At 47.1% G+C, this 5,000-nt stretch overlaps 13 non-coding genes and 4 pseudogenes across 13 annotated transcripts; all 17 read left to right on the top strand.

The window, feature by feature from the left end:
- The window catches only part of LOC146291841 (5S ribosomal RNA), a 119-nt pseudogene extending 57 nt beyond the window's left edge, over window positions 1-62 (top strand).
- A 188-nt stretch (window positions 63-250) lies between these two features.
- On the top strand, window positions 251-369 carry LOC146291840 (5S ribosomal RNA). Its single transcript, XR_014757745.1, has one exon. It is a non-coding gene; the product is annotated as a 5S ribosomal RNA (ribosomal RNA).
- Window positions 370-543: 174 nt separating this feature from the next.
- Window positions 544-662, top strand: LOC146291839 (5S ribosomal RNA). The gene has a single exon (XR_014756428.1). It is a non-coding gene; the product is annotated as a 5S ribosomal RNA (ribosomal RNA).
- Window positions 663-836: 174 nt separating this feature from the next.
- Window positions 837-955, top strand: LOC146291838 (5S ribosomal RNA). The gene has a single exon (XR_014756427.1). It is a non-coding gene; the product is annotated as a 5S ribosomal RNA (ribosomal RNA).
- Window positions 956-1,137: 182 nt separating this feature from the next.
- On the top strand, window positions 1,138-1,256 carry LOC146291837 (5S ribosomal RNA). Its single transcript, XR_014756426.1, has one exon. It is a non-coding gene; the product is annotated as a 5S ribosomal RNA (ribosomal RNA).
- A 184-nt stretch (window positions 1,257-1,440) lies between these two features.
- Window positions 1,441-1,559, top strand: LOC146291836 (5S ribosomal RNA). The gene has a single exon (XR_014756425.1). It is a non-coding gene; the product is annotated as a 5S ribosomal RNA (ribosomal RNA).
- A 164-nt stretch (window positions 1,560-1,723) lies between these two features.
- LOC146291835 (5S ribosomal RNA) lies at window positions 1,724-1,842 on the top strand. Its single transcript, XR_014757929.1, has one exon. It is a non-coding gene; the product is annotated as a 5S ribosomal RNA (ribosomal RNA).
- A 174-nt stretch (window positions 1,843-2,016) lies between these two features.
- On the top strand, window positions 2,017-2,135 carry LOC146291834 (5S ribosomal RNA; annotated as a pseudogene).
- Window positions 2,136-2,343: 208 nt separating this feature from the next.
- Window positions 2,344-2,462, top strand: LOC146291833 (5S ribosomal RNA). The gene has a single exon (XR_014757744.1). It is a non-coding gene; the product is annotated as a 5S ribosomal RNA (ribosomal RNA).
- A 174-nt stretch (window positions 2,463-2,636) lies between these two features.
- LOC146291832 (5S ribosomal RNA) lies at window positions 2,637-2,755 on the top strand. Its single transcript, XR_014756424.1, has one exon. It is a non-coding gene; the product is annotated as a 5S ribosomal RNA (ribosomal RNA).
- A 186-nt stretch (window positions 2,756-2,941) lies between these two features.
- Window positions 2,942-3,060, top strand: LOC146291831 (5S ribosomal RNA). The gene has a single exon (XR_014757188.1). It is a non-coding gene; the product is annotated as a 5S ribosomal RNA (ribosomal RNA).
- Window positions 3,061-3,246: 186 nt separating this feature from the next.
- Window positions 3,247-3,365, top strand: LOC146291830 (5S ribosomal RNA; annotated as a pseudogene).
- Window positions 3,366-3,547: 182 nt separating this feature from the next.
- LOC146291829 (5S ribosomal RNA) lies at window positions 3,548-3,677 on the top strand (annotated as a pseudogene).
- Window positions 3,678-3,845: 168 nt separating this feature from the next.
- Window positions 3,846-3,964, top strand: LOC146291828 (5S ribosomal RNA). Its single transcript, XR_014756423.1, has one exon. It is a non-coding gene; the product is annotated as a 5S ribosomal RNA (ribosomal RNA).
- A 172-nt stretch (window positions 3,965-4,136) lies between these two features.
- On the top strand, window positions 4,137-4,255 carry LOC146291827 (5S ribosomal RNA). Its single transcript, XR_014756422.1, has one exon. It is a non-coding gene; the product is annotated as a 5S ribosomal RNA (ribosomal RNA).
- A 182-nt stretch (window positions 4,256-4,437) lies between these two features.
- LOC146291826 (5S ribosomal RNA) lies at window positions 4,438-4,556 on the top strand. The gene has a single exon (XR_014756992.1). It is a non-coding gene; the product is annotated as a 5S ribosomal RNA (ribosomal RNA).
- Window positions 4,557-4,742: 186 nt separating this feature from the next.
- LOC146291825 (5S ribosomal RNA) lies at window positions 4,743-4,861 on the top strand. The gene has a single exon (XR_014756420.1). It is a non-coding gene; the product is annotated as a 5S ribosomal RNA (ribosomal RNA).
- The last annotated feature ends 139 nt before the right edge of the window (window positions 4,862-5,000 follow it).

Below are 5,000 nucleotides of genomic sequence, written 5' to 3'. Positions count from 1 at the left end.
AGGGTCGGGCCTGGTTAGTACTTGGATGGGAGACCGCCTGGGAATACCAGGTGCTGTCTGCTCTTTTGCTCATTCACTTAGAAACTGAAATCTTGCAATATGCACAAGTAGTCCTTCATGAAAGGGGCTGGAAGCTGTTTTCATTTTGACACGAGAGAGAGAGAGAGAGAGAGAGAGAGAGAGAGACTACCTTGCATTGTCAATTGCTAAATCTGTATATGGATAAGTAGCCTATGGTTGTCAACTTATTTCGTACGGCCATACCAGCCTGGCAACGCCCGATCTCGTCTGATCTCGGAAGCTAAGCAGGGTCGGGCCTGGTTAGTACTTGGATGGGAGACCGCCTGGGAATACCAGGTGCTGTCTGCTCTTTTGCTCATTCACTTAGAAACTGACATCTTGCAATATGCACAAGTAGTCCTTCATGAAAGGGGCTGGAAGCTGTTTTCATTTTGACACGAGAGAGAGAGAGAGAGAGACTACCTTGCATTGTCAATTGCTAAATCTGTATATGGATAAGTAGCCTATGGTTGTCAACTTATTTCGTACGGCCATACCAGCCTGGCAACGCCCGATCTCGTCTGATCTCGGAAGCTAAGCAGGGTCGGGCCTGGTTAGTACTTGGATGGGAGACCGCCTGGGAATACCAGGTGCTGTATGCTCTTTTGCTCATTCACTTAGAAACTGACATCTTGCAATATGCACAAGTAGTCCTTCATGAAAGGGGCTGGAAGCTGTTTTCATTTTGACACGAGAGAGAGAGAGAGAGAGACTACCTTGCATTGTCAATTGCTAAATCTGTATATGGATAAGTAGCCTATGGTTGTCAACTTATTTCGTACGGCCATACCAGCCTGGCAACGCCCGATCTCGTCTGATCTCGGAAGCTAAGCAGGGTCGGGCCTGGTTAGTACTTGGATGGGAGACCGCCTGGGAATACCAGGTGCTGTATGCTCTTTTGCTCATTCACTTAGAAACTGACAACTTGCAATATGCACAAGTAGTCCTTCATGAAAGGGGCTGGAAGCTGTTTTCATTTTGACACGAGAGAGAGAGAGAGAGAGAGAGAGAGACTACCTTGCATTGTCAATTGCTAAATCTGTATATGGATAAGTAGCCTATGGTTGTCAACTTATTTCGTACGGCCATACCAGCCTGGCAACGCCCGATCTCGTCTGATCTCGGAAGCTAAGCAGGGTCGGGCCTGGTTAGTACTTGGATGGGAGACCGCCTGGGAATACCAGGTGCTGTATGCTCTTTTGCTCATTCACTTAGAAACTGACATCTTGCAATATGCACAAGTAGTCCTTCATGAAAGGGGCTGGAAGCTGTTTTCATTTTGACACGAGAGAGAGAGAGAGAGAGATAGAGAGAGACTACCTTGCATTGTCAATTGCTAAATCTGTATATGGATAAGTAGCCTATGGTTGTCAACTTATTTCGTACGGCCATACCAGCCTGGCAACGCCCGATCTCGTCTGATCTCGGAAGCTAAGCAGGGTCGGGCCTGGTTAGTACTTGGATGGGAGACCGCCTGGGAATACCAGGTGCTGTATGCTCATTCACTTAGAAACTGACATCTTGCAATATGCACAAGTAGTCCTTCATGAAAGGGGCTGGAAGCTGTTTTCATTTTGACACGAGAGAGAGAGAGAGAGACCACCTTGCATTGTCAATTGCTAAATCTGTATATGGATAAGTAGCCTATGGTTGTCAACTTATTTCGTACGGCCATACCAGCCTGGCAACGACCGATCTCGTCTGATCTCGGAAGCTAAGCAGGGTCGGGCCTGGTTAGTACTTGGATGGGAGACCGCCTGGGAATACCAGGTGCTGTATGCTCTTTTGCTCATTCACTTAGAAACTGACATCTTGCAATATGCACAAGTAGTCCTTCATGAAAGGGGCTGGAAGCTGTTTTCATTTTGACACGAGAGAGAGAGAGAGAGAGACTACCTTGCATTGTCAATTGCTAAATCTGTATATGGATAAGTAGCCTTTGGTTGTCAACTTATTTGGTACGGCCATACCAGCCTGGCAACGCCCGATCTCGTCTGATCTCGGAAGCTAAGCAGGGTCGGGCCTGGTTAGTACTTGGATGGGAGACCGCCTGGGAATACCAGGTGCTGTCTGCTCTTTTGCTCATTCACTTAGAAACTGAAATCTTGCAATATGCACAAGTAGTCCTTCATGAAAGGGGCTGGAAGCTGTTTTCATTTTGACACGAGAGAGAGAGAGAGAGAGAGAGAGAGAGAGAGAGAGAGAGAGAGAGAGAGAGACTACCTTGCATTGTCAATTGCTAAATCTGTATATGGATAAGTAGCCTATGGTTGTCAACTTATTTCGTACGGCCATACCAGCCTGGCAACGCCCGATCTCGTCTGATCTCGGAAGCTAAGCAGGGTCGGGCCTGGTTAGTACTTGGATGGGAGACCGCCTGGGAATACCAGGTGCTGTCTGCTCTTTTGCTCATTCACTTAGAAACTGACATCTTGCAATATGCACAAGTAGTCCTTCATGAAAGGGGCTGGAAGCTGTTTTCATTTTGACACGAGAGAGAGAGAGAGAGAGACTACCTTGCATTGTCAATTGCTAAATCTGTATATGGATAAGTAGCCTATGGTTGTCAACTTATTTCGTACGGCCATACCAGCCTGGCAACGCCCGATCTCGTCTGATCTCGGAAGCTAAGCAGGGTCGGGCCTGGTTAGTACTTGGATGGGAGACCGCCTGGGAATACCAGGTGCTGTATGCTCTTTTGCTCATTCACTTAGAAACTGACATCTTGCAATATGCACAAGTAGTCCTTCATGAAAGGGGCTGGAAGCTGTTTTCATTTTGACACGAGAGAGAGAGAGAGAGAGAGAGAGAGAGAGACCACCTTGCATTGTCAATTGCTAAATCTGTATATGGATAAGTAGCCTATGGTTGTCAACTTATTTTGTACGGCCATACCAGCCTGGCAACGCCCGATCTCGTCTGATCTCGGAAGCTAAGCAGGGTCGGGCCTGGTTAGTACTTGGATGGGAGACCGCCTGGGAATACCAGGTGCTGTATGCTCTTTTGCTCATTCACTTAGAAACTGACATCTTGCAATATGCACAAGTAGTCCTTCATGAAAGGGGCTGGAAGCTGTTTTCATTTTGACACGAGAGAGAGAGAGAGAGAGAGAGAGAGAGAGACTACCTTGCATTGTCAATTGCTAAATCTGTATATGGATAAGTAGCCTATGGTTGTCAACTTATTTCGTACGGCCATACCAGCCAGGCAACGCCCGATCTCGTCTGATCTTGGAAGCTAAGCAGGGTCGGGCCTGGTTAGTAATTGGATGGGAGACCGCCTGGGAATACCAGGTGCTGTATGCTCTTTTGCTCATTCACTTAGAAACTGACATCTTGCAATATGCACAAGTAGTCCTTCATGAAAGGGGCTGGAAGCTGTTTTCATTTTGACACGAGAGAGAGAGAGAGAGAGAGAGAGAGACTACCTTGCATTGTCAATTGCTAAATCTGTATATGGATAAGTAGCCTATGGTTGTCAACTTATTTCGTACGGCCATACTAGCCTGGCAACGCCCGATCTCGTCTGATCTCGGAAGCTAAGCAGGGTCGGGCCAGGGTCGGGCCTGGTTAGTACTTGGATGGGAGACCGCCTGGGAATACCAGGTGCTGTATGCTCTTTTGCTCATTCACTTAGAAACTGAAATCTTGCAATATGCACAAGTAGTCCTTCATGAAAGGGGCTGGAAGCTGTTTTCATTTTGACACGAGAGAGAGAGAGACCACCTTGCATTGTCAATTGCTAAATCTGTATATGGATAAGTAGCCTGTGGTTGTCAACTTATTTCGTACGGCCATACCAGCCTGGCAACGCCCGATCTCGTCTGATCTCGGAAGCTAAGCAGGGTCGGGCCTGGTTAGTACTTGGATGGGAGACCGCCTGGGAATACCAGGTGCTGTATGCTCTTTTGCTCATTCACTTAGAAACTGACATCTTGCAATATGCACAAGTAGTCCTTCATGAAAGGGGCTGGAAGCTGTTTTCATTTTGACACGAGAGAGAGAGAGAGAGACTACCTTGCATTGTCAATTGCTAAATCTGTATATGGATAAGTAGCCTATGGTTGTCAACTTATTTCGTACGGCCATACCAGCCTGGCAACGCCCGATCTCGTCTGATCTCGGAAGCTAAGCAGGGTCGGGCCTGGTTAGTACTTGGATGGGAGACCGCCTGGGAATACCAGGTGCTGTATGCTCTTTTGCTCATTCACTTAGAAACTGACATCTTGCAATATGCACAAGTAGTCCTTCATGAAAGGGGCTGGAAGCTGTTTTCATTTTGACACGAGAGAGAGAGAGAGAGAGAGAGAGAGACCACCTTGCATTGTCAATTGCTAAATCTGTATATGGATAAGTAGCCTATGGTTGTCAACTTATTTCGTACGGCCATACCAGCCTGGCAACGCCCGATCACGTCTGATCTCGGAAGCTAAGCAGGGTCGGGCCTGGTTAGTACTTGGATGGGAGACCGCCTGGGAATACCAGGTGCTGTATGCTCTTTTGCTCATTCACTTAGAAACTGAAATCTTGCAATATGCACAAGTAGTCCTTCATGAAAAGGGCTGGAAGCTGTTTTCATTTTGACACGAGAGAGAGAGAGAGAGAGAGAGAGGGAGAGACTACCTTGCATTGTCAATTGCTAAATCTGTATATGGATAAGTAGCCTATGGTTGTCAACTTATTTCGTACGGCCATACCAGCCTGGCAACGCCCGATCTCGTCTGATCTCGGAAGCTAAGCAGGGTCGGGCCTGGTTAGTACTTGGATGGGAGACCGCCTGGGAATACCAGGTGCTGTATGCTCTTTTGCTCATTCACTTAGAAACTGACATCTTGCAATATGCACAAGTAGTCCTTCATGAAAGGGGCTGGAAGCTGTTTTCATTTTAACACGAGAGAGAGAGAGAGACTACCTTGCATTGTCAATTGCTAAATCTGTATA

Source organism: Hypomesus nipponensis, chromosome 5 (genome assembly GCF_054491055.1).
Source record: "Hypomesus nipponensis isolate SF chromosome 5, ASM5449105v1, whole genome shotgun sequence".
Lineage (NCBI taxonomy): Eukaryota > Metazoa > Chordata > Actinopteri > Osmeriformes > Osmeridae > Hypomesus > Hypomesus nipponensis.
This window is presented reverse-complemented; position numbering and strand designations above follow the sequence as displayed.